This window comes from Ipomoea nil, unplaced genomic scaffold, assembly GCF_001879475.1.
Source record: "Ipomoea nil cultivar Tokyo-kokei standard unplaced genomic scaffold, Asagao_1.1 scaffold3400, whole genome shotgun sequence".
In the NCBI taxonomy this organism is placed as follows: domain Eukaryota; kingdom Viridiplantae; phylum Streptophyta; class Magnoliopsida; order Solanales; family Convolvulaceae; genus Ipomoea; species Ipomoea nil.
In genome coordinates, this window is record NW_017619828.1 from 51586 (window position 1) to 75000 (window position 23415).

The window sequence follows — 23415 nt, forward strand, 5'->3', positions numbered from 1 at the left end:
TTCATTTGTTTGTTCATTTTGATTGAGTACGTTTGTTTTGTGCCTAAAAAAGAATTTCAAAAGTATTCATTTATGTTATCATTCTCGCATGGCTCTTATTTTGGTGTGTATATAAAATTTCCATTATTTAATATCATATATAGGAAAAAAATGCGTAGAAGATAACTCATAAGAGATTATTAAAAAATCACGTCTACTTTTTACAAAAGTCTAAAAAGTAGTATAATAAGATAAAATTTCTTTATTTTGGTCTATTTTTTTTTCATTTTTGCATTTTTATCTTCTTGCACTCTTGATGATAAGACATTCTTCTCTATTTTCTTTTGTCACACCTTTTGATAATAACTTGTCACTGATCTTTGGCATAATATGATTTTATCTATTTAAATATTTTACTGTAAAACTTGATTATGTTGATCATTAATCTGTAGTCATTTGAATAATTCACTGGTAATTCTCCTAAATTTCTTGATAGGACAGGTTCATCTTGACAATATTTAGATAGTATATTGGTTTAGAAAACTTTTGGTACTACGCCATTACGAAGTATAAGTAATTCAGTGGTTTAAAAAAAGAAGCACCAGTGGTCTAGTGGTAGAATAGTACCCTGCCACGGTATAGACCCGAGTTCGGTTCTCGACTGGGGCACTTAATTAATTGACAACTCTCGGCTGATGCACTCAATTAATTGACGACAAAAGTTTTGCGGGCTAGCTGAGTTCTTGGTTAAGGACACTCTGACTATAGAGATTGAAACTGAAAACTGACGACTTGGTTTTAAGGACACTCTGACTATAGAGATTGAAACTGAAAATTGACGACCTGGTTTTAAGGACAATCTGACTATAGAGACTGATTCCCCATTCGTACTCGATCAAGGACACACTGACTGTAGTGCCAGGTCACCTACTTGCTAAGTGCCTTTTAGAAGTCAGAACCGACTACCTCCGTTCTTCCAGTCCGAGTGTCGGATGGGGGTATCTATCACATGATATACAAACTTGTGTTCGATTTCATTTGTTTGTTCATTTTGATTGAGTACGTTTGTTTTGTGCCTAAAAAAGAATTTCAAAAGTATTCATTTATGTTATCATTCTCGCATGGCTCTTATTTTGGTGTGTATATAAAATTTCCATTATTTAATATCATATATAGGAAAAAAATGCGTAGAAGATAAGTCATAAGAGATTATTAAGAAATCACTTCTACTTTTTACAAAAGTCTAAAAAGTAGTATAATAAGATAAAATTTCTTTATTTTGGTCTATTTTTTTTTTCATTTTTGCATTTTTATATTCTTGCACTCTTGATGATAAGACATTCTTCTCTATTTTCTTTTGTCACACCTTTTGATAATAACTTGTCACTGATCTTTGGCTTAATATGATTTTATCTATTTAAATATTTTACTATAAAACTTGATTATGTTGATCATTCATCTGTAGTCATTTGAATAATACGATGGTAATTCTCCTTAATTTCTTGATAGGACAGGTTTATCTTGACAATATTTGGTAGTCTATTGATTTAGAGAACTTTTGGTAATACGCCACTACGAAGTATAAGTATTTCAGTGGTTCAAAAAAAGAAGCACCAGTGGTCTAGTGGTAGAATAGTACCCTACCACGGTACAGACCCGGGTTCAATTCCCGGCTGGTGCACATAATTAATTGACGACAAAAGCTATGCGGGCAAGATGAGTACCTGGTTAAGGACACTCCGACTATAGAGACTTATTGCCCAATCGTACTTAATCAGGGACACACTGACTGTAGAGCCAGGTCACCCGGGTGCTCGTCACCTACTTTGCTAAGTGTCTTTTAGCAGTCAGAAGCGACACCTCCGTTCTTCCAGGCCGAGGGCCGGATGGGGGTCTTCCAGGCCGAGGGCCGGATGGGGGTATCTATCACATGATATACAAACTTGTGTTCGGTTTCATTTGTTTGTTCATTTTGATTGAGTACGATTATTTTGTGCCTAAAAAAGTATTTCAAAAGTATTCATTTATGTTATCATTCTCGCATGGCTCTTATTTTGGGGTGTATATCAAAATTCCATTATTTAATATCATATATAGGAAAAAAATGCGTAGAAGGTATGTCATAAGAGAATATTAAAAAATCACTTCTACTTTTTACAAAAGCCTAAAAAGATGTATAATAAGATAAAATTTCTTTATTCTGGTCTGTGTTTTTTTTTTTTTTTTTTTTTTTTTTCATTTTTGCATTTTTATCTTCTTGCACTCTTGATGATAAGACATTCATTCTTTTTTCTTTTGTCACACCTTTTGATAAACCTTGTCACTGATCTTTTGCATAATATGATTGTATCTATTTAAATATTTTACTGTAAAACTTGAAAGTATTGATCATTAATCTGTAGTCATTTGAATAATACACTGGTAATTCTCCTAAATTTCTTGATAGGACAGGTTCATTTTGACAATATTTTGATAGTCTATTGATTTAGAGAACTTTTGGTACTACACCACTACGAAGTATAAGTAATTTAGTGGTTTAAAAAAAGAAGCACTAGTGGTCTAGTGGTAGAATAGTACCCTGCCACGGTACAGACCCGGGTTCGATTCCGGACTGGTGCACTCAATTAATTGACGACAAAAGCGATTCCCAGCTGTTGCACTCAATTAATTGAAACAAAAGTTGTGCGGGCTAGCTGAGTACCTAGTTAAGGACACTCTGATTATATAGACTGATTGCCCATTCGTATTCGATGCTGAGTACCTAGTTAAGGACACTCTGACTATATAGACTGATTGCCCATAAACAAAAGTTGTGCGGGCTAGCTGAGTACCTATTTAAGGACACTCTGATTATATAGACTGATTGCCCATTCGTATTCGATCAAGGACACGGACACTCTGACTATATAGACTGATTGCCCATAAACAAAAGTTGTGCGGGCTAGCTGAGTACCTATTTAAGGACACTCTGACTATATAGACTGATTGCCCATTCGTATTCGATCAAGGACACGGACACTCTGACTATATAGACTGATTGCCCATAAACAAAAGTTGTGCGGGCTAGCTGAGTACCTAGTTACGGACACTCTGACTATATAGACTGATTGCCCATTCGTATTCGATCAAGGACACACTGACTGTAGAGCCCGGGTGCCCGTTACCTACTTGATAAGTGTCTTTTTGCAATCAGAACCGACTACCTTCGTTCTTCCAGGCCGAGTGCCGGATGGCGGTATCTATCGCATGATATACAAACTTGTGTTCGATTTCATTTGTTTGTTCATTTTGATTGAGTACGTTTGTTTTGTGCCTAAAAAAGAATTTCAAAAGTATTCATTTATGTTATCATTCTCGCAAGGCTCTTATTTTTGTGTGTATATAAAATTTCCATTATTTAATATCATATATAGGAAAAAAATGCGTAGAAGATATCTCATAAGAGATTATTAAAAAATCACTTCTACTTTTTACAAAAGTCTAAGAAGTAGTATAATAAGATAAAATTTCTTTATTTTGGTCTGTTTCTTTTTTTTTTTTTTTTTTTTTTTCATTTTTGCATTTTTATCTTCTTGCACTCTTGATGATAAGACATTCTTCTCTATTTTCTTTTGTCACACATTTTGATAATAACTTGGCACTGATCTTTGGCTTAATATGATTTTATCTATTTAAATATTTTACTGTAAAACTTGATTATGTTGATCATTCATCTGTTGTCATTTGAAAATACGATGGTAATTCTCCTAAATTTCTTGATAGGACAGGTTTATCTTGACAATATTTTGATAGTCTATTGATTTAGAGAACTTTTGGTAATACGCCACTACAAAGTATAAGTAATTCAGTGGTTTAAAAAAAGAAGCACCAGTGGTCTAGTGGTAGAATAGTACCCTGCCACGGTACAGACCCGGGTTCAATTCCCGGCTGGTGCATTCAATTAATTGACGACTCCCGACTGGTGCACTCAATTAATTGACGACAAAAGTTGTGCTAGCTAGCTGAGTACCTGGTTAAGGACACTCTCTCTAAAGAGATTGAATGCCCATTCTTACTCGATCAGGGACACACTGATTGTAGAGTGCGGGTGCCCGTCACCTACTTGATAAAGTGTCTTTTCCCGCCCGTCACCTACTTGATAAAGTGTCTTTTTGCAGTCAGAACCGACTACCTTCGTTCTTCCAGGACGAGTGCCTGATGGGGGTATCTATCGCATGATATACAAACTTGTGTTCGATTTCATTTGTTTGTTCATTTTGATTGAGTACGTTTGTTTTGTGCCTAAAAAAGAATTTCAAAAGTATTCATTTATGTTATCATTCTCGCATGGCTCTTATTTTGGTGTGTATATAAAATTTCCATTATTTAATGTCATATATAGTAAAAAAAAATGCGTAGAAGATATGTCATAACAGATTATTAAAAAATCACTTCTACTTTTTACAAAAGTCTAAAAAGTAGTATAATAAGATAAAATTTCTTTATTTTGGTCTGTTTTTTTTTTTTTTTTTTTTTTTTTTTTCATTTTTGCATTTTTATCTTCTTGCACTCTTGATGATAAGACATTCTTCTCTATTTTCTTTTGTCACACCTTTTGATAATAACTTGTCACTGATCTTTGGCTTAATATGATGTTATCTATTTAAATATTTTACTGTAAAACTTGATTATGTTGATCATTCATCTGCAGTCATTTGAATAATACGATGGTAATTCTCCAAATTTCATGATAGGACAGGTTTATCTTGACAATATTTTGATAGTTTGTTGATTTAGAGAACTTTTGATAATACGCCACTACGAAGTATAAGGAATTCAGTGGTTCAAAAAAAGAAGCACCCGTGGTCTAGTGGTAGAATAGTACCCTGCCACGGTACAGACCCGCGTTCGATTCCCGGCTGGTGCATTCAATTAATTGACGACTCCCGGCTGGTGCACTAGCTGAGTGCCTGGTTAAGGACCCTCTGACTAAAGAGACTGATTGCCCATTATTACTCGATCAGGGACACACTGACTGTAGAGTGCGGGTGCCCGTCACCTACTTGATAAAGTGTCTTTTTGCAGTCAGAACCGACTACCTTCGTTCTTCCAGGCAGAACCGACTACCTTCGTTCTTCCAGGCCGAGTGCCTGATGGGGGTATCTATCGCATGATATACAAACTTGTGTTCGATTTCATTTTGATTGAGTACGTTTGTTTTGTGCCTAAAAAAGAATTTCAAAAGTATTCATTTATGTTATCATTCTCGCATGGCTCTTATTTTGGTGTGCATATAAAATTTCCATTATTTAATGTCATATATAGTAAAAAAATGCGTAGAAGATATGTCATAAGAGATTATTAAAAAATCACTTCTACTTTTTACAAAAGTCTAAAAAGTAGTATAACAAGATAAAATTTCTTTATTTTGGTCTTTTTTTTTTTTTTTTTTTTTTTTTTCATTTTTGCATTTTTATCTTCTTGCACTCTTGATGATAAGACATTCTTCTCTATTTTCTTTTGTCACACCTTTTGATAATAACTTGTCACTGATCTTTGGCTTAATATGATTTTATCTATTTAAATATTTTACTGTAAAACTTGATTATGTTGATCATTCATCTGTTGTCATTTGAATAATACGATGGTAATTTTCCTAAATTTCTTGATAGGACAGGTTTATCTTGACAATATTTTGATAGTTTGTTGATTTAGAGAACTTTTGATAATACGCCACTACGAGGTATAAGTAATTCAGTGGTTCAAAAAAAGAAGCACCAGTGGTCTAGTGGTAGAATAGTACCCTGCCACGGTACAGACTCGGTTTCGATTCCCGGCTGGTGCATTCAATTAATTGACGACTCCCGGCTGGTGCACTCAATTAATTGACGACAAAAGTTGTGCTGGCTAGCTGAGTGCCTGGTTAAGGACACTCTGACTAAAGAGATTGAATGCCCATTCTTACTCGATCAGGGACACACTGACTGTAGAGTGCGGGTGCCCGTCACCTACTTGATAAAGTGTCTTTTTGCAGTCAGAACCGACTACCTTCGTTCTTCCAGGACGAGTGCCTGATGGGGGTATCTATCGCATGATATACAAACTTGTGTTCGATTTCATTTGTTTGTTCATTTTGATTGAGTACGTTTGTTTTGTGCCTAAAAAAGAATTTCAAAAGTATTCATTTATGTTATCATACTCGCATGGCTCTTATTTTGGTGTGTATATAAAATTTCCATTATTTAATGTCATATATAGTAAAAAAATGCGTAGAAGATATGTCATAAGAGATTATTAAAAAATCACTTCTTCTTTTTACAAAAGTCTAAAAAGTAGTATAACAAGATAAAATTTCTTTATTTTGGTCTGTTTTTTTTTTTTTTTTTTTTTTTTCATTTTTGCATTTTTATCTTCTTGCACTCTTGATGATAAGACATTCTTCTCTATTTTCTTTTGTCACACCTTTTGATAATAACTTGTCACTGATCTTTGGCTTAATATGATTTTATCTATTTAAATATTTTACTGTAAAACTTGATTATGTTGATCATTCATCTGTTGTCATTTGAATAATACGATGGTAATTTTCCTAAATTTCTTGATAGGACAGGTTTATCTTGACAATATTTTGATAGTTTGTTGATTTAGAGAACTTTTGATAATACGCCACTACGAGGTATAAGTAATTCAGTGGTTCAAAAAAAGAAGCACCAGTGGTCTAGTGGTAGAATAGTACCCTGCCACGGTACAGACTTGGTTTCGATTCCCGGCTGGTGCATTCAATTAATTGACGACTCCCGGCTGGTGCACTCAATTAATTGACGACAAAAGTTGTGCTGGCTAGCTGAGTGCCTGGTTAAGGACACTCTGACTAAAGAGATTGAATGCCCATTCTTACTCGATCAGGGACACACTGACTGTAGAGTGCGGGTGCCCGTCACCTACTTGATAAAGTGTCTTTTTGCAGTCAGAACCGACTACCTTCGTTCTTCCAGGACGAGTGCCTGATGGGGGTATCTATCGCATGATATACAAACTTGTGTTCGATTTCATTTGTTTGTTCATTTTGATTGAGTACGTTTGTTTTGTGCCTAAAAAAGAATTTCAAAAGTATTCATTTATGTTATCATACTCGCATGGCTCTTATTTTGGTGTGTATATAAAATTTCCATTATTTAATGTCATATATAGTAAAAAAATGCGTAGAAGATATGTCATAAGAGATTATTAAAAAATCACTTCTTCTTTTTACAAAAGTCTAAAAAGTAGTATAACAAGATAAAATTTCTTTATTTTGGTCTGTTTTTTTTTTTTTTTTTTTCATTTTTGCATTTTTATCTTCTTGCACTCTTGATGATAAGACATTCTTCTCTATTTTCTTTTGTCACACCTTTTGATAATAACTTGTCACTGATCTTTGGCATAATATGATTTTATCTATTTAAATATTTTACTGTAAAACTTGATTATGTTGATCATTCATCTATAGTCATTTGAATAATACGATGGTAATTCTCCTAAATTTCTTGATAGGACAGGTTTATCTTGACAATATTTTGATAGTCTGTTGATTTAGAGAACTTTTGATAATATGCCACTACGAGGTATAAGTAATTCTGTGGTTTAAAAAAAGAAGCACCAGTGGTCTAGTGGTAGAATAGTACCCTGCCACGGTACAGACCCGGGTTCGATTCCCGGCTGGTGCATTTAATTAATTGACGACTCCCGGCTGGTGGACTCAATTAATTGACGACAAAAGTTGTGTTGGCTAGCTGTGTACCTGGTTAAGGACACTCTGACTATAGAGACTGATTGCCCATTCGTACTTGATTAGGGACACATTGACTGTAGAGTGCGGGTGCCTGCCACCTACTTGATAAGTGTCTTTTTGCAGTCAGAACCTATTACCTTCGTTCTTCCAGGCCGAGTGCCTGATGGGGGTATCTATCGCATGATATACAAACTTGTGTTCGATTTCATTTGTTTGTTCATTTTGATTGAGTACGTTTGTTTTGTGCCTTAAAAAGAATTTCGAAAGTATCCATTTATGTTATCATTCTCGCATGGCTCTTATTTTGGTGTGTATATAAAATTTCCATTACTTAATGTCATATATAGTAAAAAAATGCGTAGAAGATATGTCATAAGAGATTATTAGAAAATCACTTCTACTTTTTACAAAAGTCTAAGAAATAGTATAACAAGATAAAATTTCTTTATTTTGGTCTGTTTTTTTTTTTCATTTTTGCATTTTTATATTCTTGCACTCTTGATGATAAGACATTCTTCTCTATATTCTTTTGTCACACCTTTTGATAATAACTTGTCACTGATCTTTGGCTTAATATGATTTTATCTATTTAAATATTTTACTGTAAAACTTGATTATGTTGATCATTCATCTGTTGTCATTTGAATAATACGATGGTAATTCTCCTAAATTTCTTGATAGGACAGGTTTATCTTGACAATATTTTGATAGTTTGTTGATTTAGAGAACTTTTGATAATACGCCACTACGAGGTATAAGTAATTCAGTGGTTCAAAAAAAGAAGCACCAGTGGTCTAGTGGTAGAATAGTACCCTGCCACGGTACAGACTCGGTTTCGATTCCCGGCTGGTGCATTCAATTAATTGACGACTCCCGGCTGGTGCACTCAATTAATTGATGACAAAAGTTGTGCTGGCTAGCTGAGTGCCTGGTTAAGGACACTCTGACTAAAGAGATTGAATGCCCATTCTTACTCGATCAGGGACACACTGACTGTAGAGTGCGGGTGCCCGTCACCTACTTGATAAAGTGTCTTTTTGCAGTCAGAACCGACTACCTTCGTTCTTCCAGGACGAGTGCCTGATGGGGGTATCTATCGCATGATATACAAACTTCTATTCGATTTCATTTGTTTGTTCATTTTGATTGAGTACGTTTGTTTTGTGCCTAAAAAAGAATTTCAAAAGTATTCATTTATGTTATCATTCTCGCATGGCTCTTATTTTGGTGTGTATATAAAATTTCCATTATTTAATGTCATATATAGTAAAAAAATGCGTAGAAGATATGTCATAAGAGATTATTAAAAAATCACTTCTACTTTTTACAAAAGTCTAAAAAGTAGTATAATAAGATAAAATTTCTTTATTTTGGTCTGTTTTTTTTTTTTTTTTTTTTTTTTTTCATTTTTGCATTTTTATCTTCTTGCACTCTTGATGATAAGACATTCTTCTCTATTTTCTTTTGTCACACCTTTTGATAATAACTTGTCACTGATCTTTGGCTTAATATGATGTTATCTATTTAAATATTTTACTGTAAAACTTGATTATGTTGATCATTCATCTGCAGTCATTTGAATAATACGATGGTAATTCTCCAAATTTCTTGATAGGACAGGTTTATCTTGACAATATTTTGATAGTTTGTTGATTTAGAGAACTTTTGATAATACGCCACTACGAAGTATAAGGAATTCAGTGGTTCAAAAAAAGAAGCACCCGTGGTCTAGTGGTAGAATAGTACCCTGCCACGGTACAGACCCGGGTTTGATTCCCGGCTAGTGCATTCAATTAATTGACGACTCCCGGCTGGTGCACTAGTTGAGTGCCTGGTTAAGGACACTTTGACTAAAGAGACTGATTGCCCATTATTACTCGATCAGGGACACACTGACTGTAAAGTGCGGGTGCCCGTCACCTACTTGATAAAGTGTCTTTTTGCAGTCAGAACCGACTACCTTCGTTCTTCCAGGCAGAACCGACTATCTTCGTTCTTCCAGGCCGAGTGCCTGATGGGGGTATCTATCGCATGATATACAAACTTGTGTTCGATTTCATTTTGATTGAGTACGTTTGTTTTGTGCCTTAAAAAGAATTTCGAAAGTATTCATTTATGTTATCATTCTCGCATGGCTCTTATTTTGGTGTGTATATAAAATTTCCATTACTTAATGTCATATATAGTAAAAAAATGCGTAGAAGATATGTCATAAGAGATTATTAAAAAATCACTTCTACTTTTTACAAAAGTCTAAAAATTAGTATAACAAGATAAAATTTCTTTATTTTGGTCTGTTTTTTTTTTTCATTTTTGCATTTTTATATTCTTGCACTCTTGATGATAAGACATTCTTCTCTATATTCTTTTGTCACACCTTTTGATAATAACTTGTCACTGATCTTTGGCTTAATATGATTTTATCTATTTAAATATTTTACTGTAAAACTTGATTATGTTGATCATTCATCTGTTGTCATTTGAATAATACGATGGTAATTCTCCTAAATTTCTTGATAGGACAGGTTTATCTTGACAATATTTTGATAGTTTGTTGATTTAGAGAACTTTTGATAATACGCCACTACGAGGTATAAGTAATTCAGTGGTTCAAAAAAAGAAGCACCAGTGGTCTAGTGGTAGAATAGTACCCTGCCACGGTACAGACTCGGTTTCGATTCCCGGCTGGTGCATTCAATTAATTGACGACTCCCGGCTGGTGCACTCAATTAATTGATGACAAAAGTTGTGCTGGCTAGCTGAGTGCCTGGTTAAGGACACTCTGACTAAAGAGATTGAATGCCCATTCTTACTCGATCAGGGACACACTGACTGTAGAGTGCGGGTGCCCGTCACCTACTTGATAAAGTGTCTTTTTGCAGTCAGAACCGACTACCTTCGTTCTTCCAGGACGAGTGCCTGATGGGGGTATCTATCGCATGATATACAAACTTCTATTCGATTTCATTTGTTTGTTCATTTTGATTGAGTACGTTTGTTTTGTGCCTAAAAAAGAATTTCAAAAGTATTCATTTATGTTATCATTCTCGCATGGCTCTTATTTTGGTGTGTATATAAAATTTCCATTATTTAATGTCATATATAGTAAAAAAATGCGTAGAAGATATGTCATAAGAGATTATTAAAAAATCACTTCTACTTTTTACAAAAGTCTAAAAAGTAGTATAATAAGATAAAATTTCTTTATTTTGGTCTGTTTTTTTTTTTTTTTTTTTTTTTTTTCATTTTTGCATTTTTATCTTCTTGCACTCTTGATGATAAGACATTCTTCTCTATTTTCTTTTGTCACACCTTTTGATAATAACTTGTCACTGATCTTTGGCTTAATATGATGTTATCTATTTAAATATTTTACTGTAAAACTTGATTATGTTGATCATTCATCTGCAGTCATTTGAATAATACGATGGTAATTCTCCAAATTTCTTGATAGGACAGGTTTATCTTGACAATATTTTGATAGTTTGTTGATTTAGAGAACTTTTGATAATACGCCACTACGAAGTATAAGGAATTCAGTGGTTCAAAAAAAGAAGCACCCGTGGTCTAGTGGTAGAATAGTACCCTGCCACGGTACAGACCCGGGTTTGATTCCCGGCTAGTGCATTCAATTAATTGACGACTCCCGGCTGGTGCACTAGTTGAGTGCCTGGTTAAGGACACTTTGACTAAAGAGACTGATTGCCCATTATTACTCGATCAGGGACACACTGACTGTAAAGTGCGGGTGCCCGTCACCTACTTGATAAAGTGTCTTTTTGCAGTCAGAACCGACTACCTTCGTTCTTCCAGGCAGAACCGACTATCTTCGTTCTTCCAGGCCGAGTGCCTGATGGGGGTATCTATCGCATGATATACAAACTTGTGTTCGATTTCATTTTGATTGAGTACGTTTGTTTTGTGCCTAAAAAAGAATTTCAAAAGTATTCATTTATGTTATCATTCTCGCATGGCTCTTATTTTGGTGTGTATATAAAATTTCCATTATTTAATGTCATATATAGTAAAAAAATGCGTAGAAGATATGTCATAAGAGATTATTAAAAAATCACTTCTACTTTTTACAAAAGTCTAAAAATTAGTATAACAAGATAAAATTTCTTTATTTTGGTCTGTTTTTTTTTTTTTTTTTTTCATTTTTGCATTTTTATCTTCTTGCACTCTTGATGATAAGACATTCTTCTCTATTTTCTTTTGTCACACCTTTTGATAATAACTTGTCACTGATCTTTGGCTTAATATGATTTTATCTATTTAAATATTTTACTGTAAAACTTGATTATGTTGATCATTCATCTGTTGTCATTTGAATAATACGATGGTAATTCTCCTAAATTTCTTGATAGGACAGGTTTATCTTGACAATATTTTGATAGTTTGTTGATTTAGAGAACTTTTGATAATACGCCACTACGAGGTATAAGTAATTCAGTGGTTCAAAAAAAGAAGCACCAGTGGTCTAGTGGTAGAATAGTACCCTGCCACGGTACAGACTCGGTTTCGATTCTCGGCTGGTGCATTCAATTAATTGACGACTCCCGGCTGGTGCACTCAATTAATTGACGACAAAAGTTGTGCTGGCTAGCTGAGTGCCTGGTTAAGGACACTCTGACTAAAGAGATTGAATGCCCATTCTTACTCGATCAGGGACACACTGACTGTAGAGTGCGGGTGCCCGTCACCTACTTGATAAAGTGTCTTTTTGCAGTCAGAACCGACTACCTTCGTTCTTCCAGGACGAGTGCCTGATGGGGGTATCTATCGCATGATATACAAACTTGTGTTCGATTTCATTTGTTTGTTCATTTTGATTGAGTACGTTTGTTTTGTGCCTAAAAAAGAATTTCAAAAGTATTCATTTATGTTATCATTCTCGCATGGCTCTTATTTTGGTGTGTATATAAAATTTCCATTATTTAATGTCATATATAGTAAAAAAATGCGTAGAAGATATGTCATAAGAGATTATTAAAAAATCACTTCTACTTTTTACAAAAGTCTAAAAAGTAGTATAATAAGATAAAATTTCTTTATTTTGGTCTGTTTTTTTTTTTTTTTTTTTTTTTCATTTTTGCATTTTTATCTTCTTGCACTCTTGATGATAAGACATTCTTCTCTATTTTCTTTTGTCACACCTTTTGATAATAACTTGTCACTGATCTTTGGCTTAATATGATGTTATCTATTTAAATATTTTACTGTAAAACTTGATTATGTTGATCATTCATCTGCAGTCTTTTGAATAATACGATGGTAATTCTCCAAATTTCTTGATAGGACAGGTTTATCTTGACAATATTTTGATAGTTTGTTGATTTAGAGAACTTATGATAATACGCCACTACGAAGTATAAGGAATTCAGTGGTTCAAAAAAAGAAGCACCTGAGGTCTAGTGGTAGAATAGTACCCTGCCACGGTACAGACCCGGGTTCGATTCCCGGCTGGTGCATTTAATTAATTGACGACTCCCGGCTGGTGCACTAGTTGAGTGCCTGGTTAAGGACACTCTGACTAAAGAGACTGATTGCCCATTATTACTCGATCAGGGACACACTGACTGTAGAGTGCGGGTGCCCGTCACCTACTTGATAAAGTGTCTTTTTGCAGTCAGAACCGACTACCTTCGTTCTTCCAGGCAGAACTGACTACCTTCGTTCTTCCAGGCCGAGTGCCTGATGGGGGTATCTATCGCATGATATACAAACTTGTGTTCGGTTTCATTTTGATTGAGTACGTTTGTTTTGTGCCTTAAAAAGAATTTCAAAAGTATTCATTTATGTTATCATTCTCGCATGGCTCTTATTTTGGTGTGTATATAAAATTTCCATTACTTAATGTCATATATAGTAAAAAAATGCGTAGAAGATATGTAATAAGAGATTATTAGAAAATCACTTCTACTTTTTACAAAAGTCTAAAAAGTAGTATAACAAGATAAAATTTCTTTATTTTGGTCCGTTTTATTTTTTTTTTCATTTTTGCATTTTTATCTTCTTGCACTCTTGATGATAAGACATTCTTCTCTATTTTCTTTTGTCACACCTTTTGATAATAACTTGTCACTGATCTTTGGCTTAATATGATTTTATCTATTTAAATATTTTACTGTAAAACTTGATTATGTTGATCATTCATCTGTAGTCATTTCAATAATACGATGGTAATTATCCTAAATTTCTTGATAGGACAGGTTTATCTTGACAATATTTTGATAGTCTGTTGATTTAGAGAACTTTTGATAATACGCCACTACGAGGTATAAGTAATTCAGTGGTTCAAAAAAAGAAGCACCAGTGGTCTAGAGGTAGAATAGTACCCTGCCACGGTACAGACCTGGGTTCGATTCCCGGCTGGTGCATTCAATTAATTGACGACTCCCGGCTGGTGCACTCAATTAATTGACGACAAAAGTTGTGCTGGCTAGCTGAGTGCCTGGTTAAGGACACTCTGATTAAAGAGATTGAATGCCCATTCTTACTTGATCAGGGACACACTGACTGTAGAGTGCGGGTGCCCGTCACCTACTTGATAAAGTGTCTTTTTGCAGTCAGAACCGACTACCTTCGTTCTTCCAGGACGAGTGCCTGATGGGGGTATCTATCGCATGATATACAAACTTGTGTTCGATTTCATTTGTTTGTTCATTTTGATTGAGTACGTTTGTTTTGTGCCTAAAAAAGAATTTCAAAAGTATTCATTTATGTTATCATTCTCGCATGGCTCTTATTTTGGTGCGTATATAAAATTTCCATTATTTAATGTCATATATAGTAAAAAAATGCGTAGAAGATATGTCATAAGAGATTATTAAAAAATCACTTCTACTTTTTACAAAAGTCTAAAAAGTAGTATAATAAGATAAAATTTCTTTATTTTGGTCTGTTTTTTTTTTTTTTTTTTTTTTTTTCATTTTTGCATTTTTATCTTCTTGCACTCTTGATGATAAGACATTCTTCTCTATTTTCTTTTGTCACACCTTTTGATAATAACTTGTCACTGATCTTTGGCTTAATATGATGTTATCTATTTAAATATTTTACTGTAAAACTTGATTATGTTGATCATTCATCTGCAGTCATTTGAATAATACGATGGTAATTCTCCAAATTTCTTGATAGGACAGGTTTATCTTGACAATATTTTGATAGTTTGTTGATTTAGAGAACTTTTGATAATACGCCACTACGAAGTATAAGGAATTCAGTGGTTCAAAAAAAGAAGCACCCGTGGTCTAGTGGTAGAATAGTACCCTGCCACGGTACAGACCCGGGTTCGATTCCCGGCTGGTGCATTCAATTAATTGACGACTCCCGGCTTGTGCACTAGCTGAGTGCCTGGTTAAGGACACTCTGACTAAAGAGACTGATTGCCCATTATTACTCGATCAGGGACACACTGACTGTAGAGTGCGGGTGCCCGTCACCTACTTGATAAAGTGTCTTTTTGCAGTCAGAACCGACTACCTTCGTTCTTCCAGGCCGAGTGCCTGATGGGGGTATCTATCGCATGATATACAAACTTGTGTTCGATTTCATTTTGATTGAGTACGTTTGTTTTGTGCCTAAAAAAGAATTTCAAAAGTATTCATTTATGTTATCATTCTCGCATGGCTCTTATTTTGGTGTGTATATAAAATTTCCATTATTTGATGTCATATATAGTAAAAAAATGCGTAGAAGATATGTCATAAGAGATTATTAAAATATCACTTCTACTTTTTACAAAAGTCTAAAAAGTAGTATAACAAGATAAAATTTCTTTATTTTGGTCTGTTTTTTTTTTTTTTTTTCATTTTTATATTCTTGCACTCTTGATGATAAGACATTCTTCTCTATTTTCTTTTGTCACACCTTTTGATAATAACTTGTCACTGATCTTTGGCTTAATATGATTTTATCTATTTAAATATTTTACTGTAAAACTTGATTATGTTGATCATTCATCTGTTGTCATTTGAATAATACGATGGTAATTCTCCTAAATTTCTTGATAGGACAGGTTTATCTTGACAATATTTTGATAGTTTGTTGATTTAGAGAACTTTTGATAATACGCCACTACGAGGTATAAGTGATTCAGTGGTGCAAAAAAAGAAACAACAGTGGTCTAGTGGTAGAATAGTACCCTGCCACGTTACAGACCCGAGTTCGATTCCAGGCTGGTGCACTCAATTAATTGACGACAAAAGTTGTGCTGGCTAGCTGTGTACCTGGTTAAGGACACTCTGACCATAGAGACTGATTGCAGAGACTGATTGCCCATTCGTACTCGATCAGGGACACATTGACTGTAGAGTGCGAGTGCCCGCCACCTACTTGATAAGTGTCTTTTTGCAGTCAGAACCGACAACCTTCGTTCTTCCAGGCCGAGTGCCTGATGGGGGTATCTATCGCATGATATACAAACTTGTGTTCGATTTCATTTGTTTGTTCATTTTGATTGAGTACGTTTGTTTTGTGCCTTAAAAAGAATTTCAAAAGTATTCATTTATGTTATCATTCTCGCATGGCTCTTATTTTGGTGTGTATATAAAATTTCCACTACTTAATGTCATATATAGTAAAAAAATGCGTAGAAGATATGTCATAAGAGATTATTAGAAAATCACTTCTACTTTTTACAAAAGTCTAAAAAGTAGTATAACAAGATAAAATTTCTTTATTTTGGTCCGTTTTTTTTTTTTTTTTTCATTTTTGCATTTTTATCTTCTTGCACTCTTGATGATAAGACATTCTTCTCTATTTTCTTTTGTCACACCTTTTGATAATAATTTGTCACTGATCTTTGGCTTAATATGATTTTATCTATTTAAATATTTTACTGTAAAACTTGATTATGTTGATCATTCATCTGTAGTCATTTCAATAATACGATGGTAATTCTCCTAAATTTCTTGATAGGCACAGGTTTATCTTGACAATATTTTGATAGTCTGTTGATTTAGAGAACTTATGATAATACGCCACTACGAGGTATAAGTAATTCAGTGGTTCAAAAAAAGAAGCACCAGTGGTCTAGTGGTAGAATAGTACCCTGCCACGGTACAGACCTGGGTTCGATTCCCGGCTGGTGCATTCAATTAATTGACGACTCCCGGCTGGTGCACTCAATTAATTGACGACAAAAGTTGTGCTGGCTAGCTGAGTACCTGGTTAAGGACACTCTGACTATAGAGACTGATTGCCTATTCGTACTCGATCAGGGACACACTGACTGTAGAGTGCGGTGCCGTCACCTACTTGATAAGTGTCTTTTTGCATCAGAACCGACTACCTTCGTTCTTCCAGGCCGAGTGCCTGATGGGGGTATCTATCGCATGATATACAAACTTGTGTTCGATTTCATTTGTTTGTTCATTTTGATTGAGTACGTTTGTTTTGTGCCTTAAAAATGAATTTCAAAAGTATTCATTTATGTTATCATTCTCGCATGGCTCTTATTTTGGTGTGTATATAAAATTTCCATTATTTAATGTCATATATAGTAAAAAAATGCGTAGAAGATATGTCATAAGAGATTATTAAAAAATCACTTCTACTTTTTACAAAAGTCTAAGAAAGTAGTATAACAAGATAAAATTTCTTTATTTTGGTCTGTTTTTTTTTTTTTTCATTTTTGCATTTTTATATTCTTGCACTCTTGATGATAAGACATTCTTCTCTATTTTCTTTTGTCACACCTTTTGATAATTAACTTGTCACTGATCTTTGGCTTAATATGATTTTATCTATTTAAATATTTTACTGTAAAACTTGATTATGTTGATCATTCATCTGTAGTCATTTGAATAATACGATGGTAATTCTCCTAAATTTCTTGATAGGACAGGTTTATCTTGACAATATTTTGATAGTCTGTTGATTTAGAGAACTTTTGATAATACGCCACTACGAGGTATAAGTAATTCAGTGGTTCAAAAAAAGAAGCACCAGTGGTCTAGAGGTAGAATAGTACCCTGCCACGGTACAGACCCTGGGTTCGATTCCCGGCTGGTGCATTCAATTAATTGACGACTCCCAGCTGGTGCACTCAATTAATTGACGACAAAAGTTGTGCTGGCTAGCTGAGTACCTGGTTAAGGACACTCTGACTATAGAGACTGATTGCCTATTCGTACTCGATCAGGGACACATTGACTGTAGAGTACCTTCGTTCTTCCAGCCGAGTGCCTGATGTGGGTATCTATCGCATGATATACAAACTTGTGTTCGATTTCATTTGTTGTTCATTTTGATTGAGTACGTTTGTTTTGTGCCTTAAAAATGAATTTCAAAAGTATTCATTTATGTTATCATTCTCGCATGGCTCTTATTTTGGTGTGTATATAAAATTTCCATTACTTAATGTCATATATAGTAAAAAAATGCGTAGAAGATATGTCATAAGAGATTATTAAAAAATCACTTCTACTTTTTACAAAAGTCTAAGAAATAGTATAACAAGATAAAATTTCTTTATTTTGGTCTGTTTTTTTTTTTTTTTTCATTTTTGCATTTTTATATTCTTGCACTCTTGATGATAAGACATTCTTCTCTATTTTCTTTTGTCACACCTTTTGATAATAACTTGTCACTGATCTTTGGCTTAATATGATTTTATCTATTTAAATATTTTACTGTAAAACTTGATTATGTTGATCATTCATCTGTAGTCATTTGAATAATACGATGGTAATTCTCCTAAATTTCTTGATAGGACAGGTTTATCTTGACAATATTTTGATAGTCTGTTGATTTAGAGAACTTTTGATAATACGCCACTACGAGGTATAAGTAATTCAGTGGTTCAAAAAAAGAAGCACCAGTGGTCTAGTGGTAGAATAGTACCCTGCCACGGTACAAACCCGGGTTCGATTCCCGGCTGGTGCATTCAATTAATTGACGACTCCCGGCTGGTGCACTCAATTAATTGACGACAAAAGTTGTGCTGGCTAGCTGAGTACCTGGTTAAGGACACTCTGACTATAGAGACTGATTGACCATTCGTACTCGATCAGGGACACACTGACTGTAGAGTGCGGGTGCCTGTCACCTACTTGATAAAGTGTCTTTTTGCAGTCAGAACCGACTACCTTCGTTCTTCCAGGCCGAGTGCCTGATGGGGGTATCTATCGCATGATATACAAACTTGTGTTCGATTTCATTTGTTTGTTCATTTTGATTGAGTACGTTTGTTTTGTGCCTAAAAAGAATTTCAAAAGTATTCATTTATGTTATCATTCTCGCATGGCTCTTATTTTGGTGTGTATATAAAATTTCCATTATTTAATGTCATATATAGTAAAAAAATGCGTAGAAGATATGTCATAAGAGATTATTAAAAAATCACTTCTACTTTTTACAAAAGTCTAAAAAGTAGTATAACAAGATAAAATTTCTTTATTTTGGTCTGTTTTTTTTTTTTTTTTTTCATTTTTGCATTTTTATCTTCTTGCACTCTTGATGATAAGACATTCTTCTCTATTTTCTTTTGTCACACCTTTTGATAATAACTTGTCACTGATCTTTGGCTTAATATGATTTTATCTATTTAAATATTTTACTGTAAAACTTGATTATGTTGATCATTCATCTGTAGTCATTTCAATAATACGATGGTAATTCTCCTAAATTTCTTGATAGGACAGGTTTATCTTGACAATATTTTGATAGTCTGTTGATTTAGAGAACTTTTGATAATACGCCACTACGAGGTATAAGTAATTCAGTGGTTCAAAAAAAGAAGCACCAGTGGTCAAGTGGTAGAATAGTACCCTGCCACGGTACAAACCTGGGTTCGATTCCCGGCTGGTGCATTCAATTAATTGACGACTCCCGGCTGGTGCACTCAATTAATTGACGACAAAAGTTGTGCTGGCTAGCTGAGTACCTGGTTAAGGACACTCTGACTATAGAGACTGATTGCAGAGACTGATTGCCCATTCGTACTCGATCAGGGACACATTGACTGTAGAGTGCGGGTGCCCGCCACCTACTTGATAAAGTGTCTTTTTGCAGTCAGAACCGACTACCTTCGTTCTTCCAGGCCGAGTGCCTGATGGGGGTATCTATCGCATGATATACAAACTTGTGTTCGATTTCATTTGATTTGTTCATTTTGATTGAGTACGTTTGTTTTGTGCCTTAAAAAGAATTTCAAAAGTATTCATTTATGTTATCATTCTCGCATGGCTCTTATTTTGGTGTGTATATAAAATTTCCATTACTTAATGTCATATATAGTAAAAAAATGCGTAGAAGATATGTCATAAGAGATTATTAAAAAATCACTTCTACTTTGTACAAAAGTCTAAGAAATAGTATAACAAGATAAAATTTCTTTATTTTGGTCTGTTTTTTTTTTTTTTTTTCATTTTTTGCATTTTTATATTCTTGCACTCTTGATGATAAGACATTCTTCTCTATTTTCTTTTGTCACACCTTTTGATAATAACTTGTCACTGATCTTTGGCTTAATATGATTTTATCTATTTAAATATTTTACTGTAAAACTTGATTATGTTGATCATTCATCTGTAGTCATTTGAATAATACGATGGTAATTCTCCTAAATTTCTTGATAGGACAGTTTATCTTGACAATATTTTGATAGTCTGTTGATTTAGAGAACTTTTGATAATACGCCACTACGAGGTATAAGTAATTCAGTGGTTCAAAAAAAGAAGCAACAGTGGTCCAGTGGTAGAATAGTACCCTGCCACGGTACAGACCCGGGTTTGATTCCAGGCTGGTGCATTCAATTAATTGACAACTCCCGGCTGGTGCACTCAATTAATTGACGACAAAAGTTGTGCTGGCTAGCTGAGTACCTGGTTAAGGACACTCTGCCTATAGAGACTGATTGCCCATTCGTACTCGATCAGGGACACATGACTGTCTTTTTGCAGTCAGAACCGACTACCTTCGTTCTTCCAGACCGAGTGCCTGATGGGGGTATCTATCGCATGATATACAAACTTGTGTTCGATTTCATTTGTTTGTTCATTTTGATTGAGTACGTTTGTTTTGTGCCTAAAAAAGAATTTCAAAAGTATTCATTTATGTTATCATTCTCGCATGGCTCTTATTTTGGTGTGTATATAAAATTTCCATTATTTAATGTCATATATAGTAAAATAATGCGTAGAAGATATGTCATAAGAGATTATTAAAAAATCACTTCTACTTTTTACAAAAGTCTAAAAAGTAGTATAACAAGATAAAATTTCTTTAATTTTGGTCTGTTTTTTTTTTTTTTTTCATTTTTGCATTTTTATCTTCTTGCACTCTTGATGATAAGACATTCTTCTCTATTTTCTTTTGTCACACCTTTTGATAATAACTTGTCACTGATCTTTGGCTTAATATGATTTTATCTATTTAAATATTTTACTGTAAAACTTGATTATGTTGATCATTCATCTGTAGTCATTTGAATAATACGATGGTAATTCTCCTAAATTTCTTGATAGGACAGGTTTATCTTGACAATATTTTGATAGTCTGTTGATTTAGAGAACTTTTGATAATACGCCACTACGAGGTATAAGTAATTCAGTGGTTCAAAAAAAGAAGCACCAGTGGTCTAGTGGTAGAATAGTACCCTGCCACGGTACAAACCTGGGTTCGATTCCCGGCTGGTGCACTCAATTAATTGACGACTCCCGGCTGGTGCACTCAATTAATTGACGACAAAAGTTGTGCTGGCTAGCTGAGTACCTGGTTAAGGACACTCTACTATGGACTATAGAGACTGATTGCCCATTCGTACTCGATCAGGGACACAATGACTGTAGAGTGCGGGTGCCCGTCACCTACTTGATAAAGTGTCTTTTTGCAGTCAGAACCGACTACCTTCGTTCTTCCAGGCCGAGTGCCTGATGGGGGTATCTATCGCATGATATACAAACTTGTGTTCGATTTCATTTGTTTGTTCATTTTGATTGAGTACGTTTGTTTTGTGCCTAAAAAAGAATTTCAAAAGTATTCATTTATGTTATCATTCTCGCATGGCTCTTATTTTGGTGTGTATATAAAATTTCCATTATTTAATGTCATATATAGTAAAAAAATGCGTAGAAGATATGTCATAAGAGATTATTAAAAAATCACTTCTACTTTTTACAAAAGTCTAAGAAAGTAGTATAACAAGATAAAATTTCTTTATTTTGGTCTGTTTTTTTTTTTTTTTTCATTTTTGCATTTTTATCTTCTTGCACTCTTGATGATAAGACATTCTTCTCTATTTTCTTTTGTCACACCTTTTGATAATAACTTGTCACTGATCTTTGGCTTAATATGATTTTATCTATTTAAATATTTTACTGTAAAACTTGATTATGTTGATCATTCATCTGTAGTCATTTGAATAATACGATGGTAATTCTCCTAAATTTCTTGATAGGACAGGTTTATCTTGACAATATTTTGATAGTCTGTTGATTTAGAGAACTTTTGATAATACGCCACTACGAGGTATAAGTAATTCAGTGGTTCAAAAAAAGAAGCACCAGTGGTCTAAGTGGTAGAATAGTACCCTGCCACGGTACAGACCCGGGTTTGATTCCCGGCTGGTGCATTCAATTAATTGACGACTCCCGGCTGGTGCACTCAATTAATTGACGACAAAAGTTGTGCTGGCTAGCTGAGTACCTGGTTAAGGACACTCTGACTATAGAGACTGATTGCAGAGACTGATTGCCCATTCGTACTCGATCAGGGACACACTGACTGTAGAGTGCGGGTGCCCGCCACCTACTTGATAAAGTGTCTTTTTGCAGTCAGAACCGACTACCTTCGTTCTTCCAGGCCGAGTGCCTGATGGGGGTATCTATCGCATGATATACAAACTTGTGTTCGATTTCATTTGTTTGTTCATTTTGATTGAGTACGTTTGTTTTGTGCCTAAAAAAGAATTTCAAAAGTATTCATTTATGTTATCATTCTCGCATGGCTCTTATTTTGGTGTGTATATAAAATTTCCATTACTTAATGTCATATATAGTAAAAAAATGCGTAGAAGATATGTCATAAGAGATTATTAAAAAATCACTTCTACTTTTTACAAAAGTCTAAGAAAGTAGTATAACAAGATAAAATTTCTTTATTTTGGTCTGTTTTTTTTTTTTTTTTTTTTCATTTTTGCATTTTTATATTCTTGCACTCTTGATGATAAGACATTCTTCTCTATTTTCTTTTGTCACACCTTTTGATAATAACTTGTCACTGATCTTTGGCTTAATATGATTTTATCTATTTAAATATTTTACTGTAAAACTTGATTATGTTGATCATTCATCTGTAGTCATTTGAATAATACGATGGTAATTCTCCTAAATTTCTTGATAGGACAGGTTTATCTTGACAATATTTTGATAGTCTGTTGATTTAGAGAACTTTTGATAATACGCCACTACGAAGTATAAGTAATTCAGTGGTTCAAAAAAAGAAGCACCAGTGGTCTAGTGGTAGAATAGTACCCTGCCACGGTACAGACCCGGGTTTGATTCCCGGCTGGTGCATTCAATTAATTGACAACTCCCGGCTGGTGCACTCAATTAATTGACGACAAAAGTTGTGCTGGCTAGCTGAGTACCTGGTTAAGGACACTCTGCCTATAGAGACTGATTGCCCATTCGTACTCGATCAGGGACACACTGACTGTAGAGTGCGGGTGCCCGTCACCT

At 34.3% G+C, this 23415-nt stretch overlaps 18 non-coding genes across 18 annotated transcripts; all 18 read left to right on the forward strand.

Annotated features, from left to right (window-relative positions):
- Positions 1-1589: 1589 nt before the first annotated feature.
- TRNAG-ACC lies at positions 1590-1660 on the forward strand. The gene has a single exon. It is a non-coding gene; the product is annotated as a tRNA-Gly (tRNA).
- Positions 1661-2527: 867 nt separating this feature from the next.
- Positions 2528-2598, forward strand: TRNAG-GCC. The gene has a single exon. It is a non-coding gene; the product is annotated as a tRNA-Gly (tRNA).
- Positions 2599-3843: 1245 nt separating this feature from the next.
- On the forward strand, positions 3844-3914 carry TRNAG-GCC. The gene has a single exon. It is a non-coding gene; the product is annotated as a tRNA-Gly (tRNA).
- Positions 3915-4814: 900 nt separating this feature from the next.
- On the forward strand, positions 4815-4885 carry TRNAG-GCC. The gene has a single exon. It is a non-coding gene; the product is annotated as a tRNA-Gly (tRNA).
- Positions 4886-5732: 847 nt separating this feature from the next.
- Positions 5733-5803, forward strand: TRNAG-GCC. The gene has a single exon. It is a non-coding gene; the product is annotated as a tRNA-Gly (tRNA).
- A 1790-nt stretch (positions 5804-7593) lies between these two features.
- On the forward strand, positions 7594-7664 carry TRNAG-GCC. The gene has a single exon. It is a non-coding gene; the product is annotated as a tRNA-Gly (tRNA).
- An 848-nt stretch (positions 7665-8512) lies between these two features.
- On the forward strand, positions 8513-8583 carry TRNAG-GCC. The gene has a single exon. It is a non-coding gene; the product is annotated as a tRNA-Gly (tRNA).
- Positions 8584-10351: 1768 nt separating this feature from the next.
- On the forward strand, positions 10352-10422 carry TRNAG-GCC. Its single transcript has one exon. It is a non-coding gene; the product is annotated as a tRNA-Gly (tRNA).
- A 2707-nt stretch (positions 10423-13129) lies between these two features.
- Positions 13130-13200, forward strand: TRNAG-GCC. Its single transcript has one exon. It is a non-coding gene; the product is annotated as a tRNA-Gly (tRNA).
- An 838-nt stretch (positions 13201-14038) lies between these two features.
- Positions 14039-14109, forward strand: TRNAG-GCC. Its single transcript has one exon. It is a non-coding gene; the product is annotated as a tRNA-Gly (tRNA).
- An 862-nt stretch (positions 14110-14971) lies between these two features.
- TRNAG-GCC lies at positions 14972-15042 on the forward strand. Its single transcript has one exon. It is a non-coding gene; the product is annotated as a tRNA-Gly (tRNA).
- A 1712-nt stretch (positions 15043-16754) lies between these two features.
- TRNAG-GCC lies at positions 16755-16825 on the forward strand. Its single transcript has one exon. It is a non-coding gene; the product is annotated as a tRNA-Gly (tRNA).
- An 851-nt stretch (positions 16826-17676) lies between these two features.
- TRNAG-GCC lies at positions 17677-17748 on the forward strand. The gene has a single exon. It is a non-coding gene; the product is annotated as a tRNA-Gly (tRNA).
- Positions 17749-18548: 800 nt separating this feature from the next.
- On the forward strand, positions 18549-18619 carry TRNAG-GCC. Its single transcript has one exon. It is a non-coding gene; the product is annotated as a tRNA-Gly (tRNA).
- An 855-nt stretch (positions 18620-19474) lies between these two features.
- On the forward strand, positions 19475-19545 carry TRNAG-GCC. The gene has a single exon. It is a non-coding gene; the product is annotated as a tRNA-Gly (tRNA).
- Positions 19546-21303: 1758 nt separating this feature from the next.
- TRNAG-GCC lies at positions 21304-21374 on the forward strand. Its single transcript has one exon. It is a non-coding gene; the product is annotated as a tRNA-Gly (tRNA).
- An 861-nt stretch (positions 21375-22235) lies between these two features.
- Positions 22236-22307, forward strand: TRNAG-GCC. The gene has a single exon. It is a non-coding gene; the product is annotated as a tRNA-Gly (tRNA).
- Positions 22308-23179: 872 nt separating this feature from the next.
- Positions 23180-23250, forward strand: TRNAG-GCC. The gene has a single exon. It is a non-coding gene; the product is annotated as a tRNA-Gly (tRNA).
- The last annotated feature ends 165 nt before the right edge of the window (positions 23251-23415 follow it).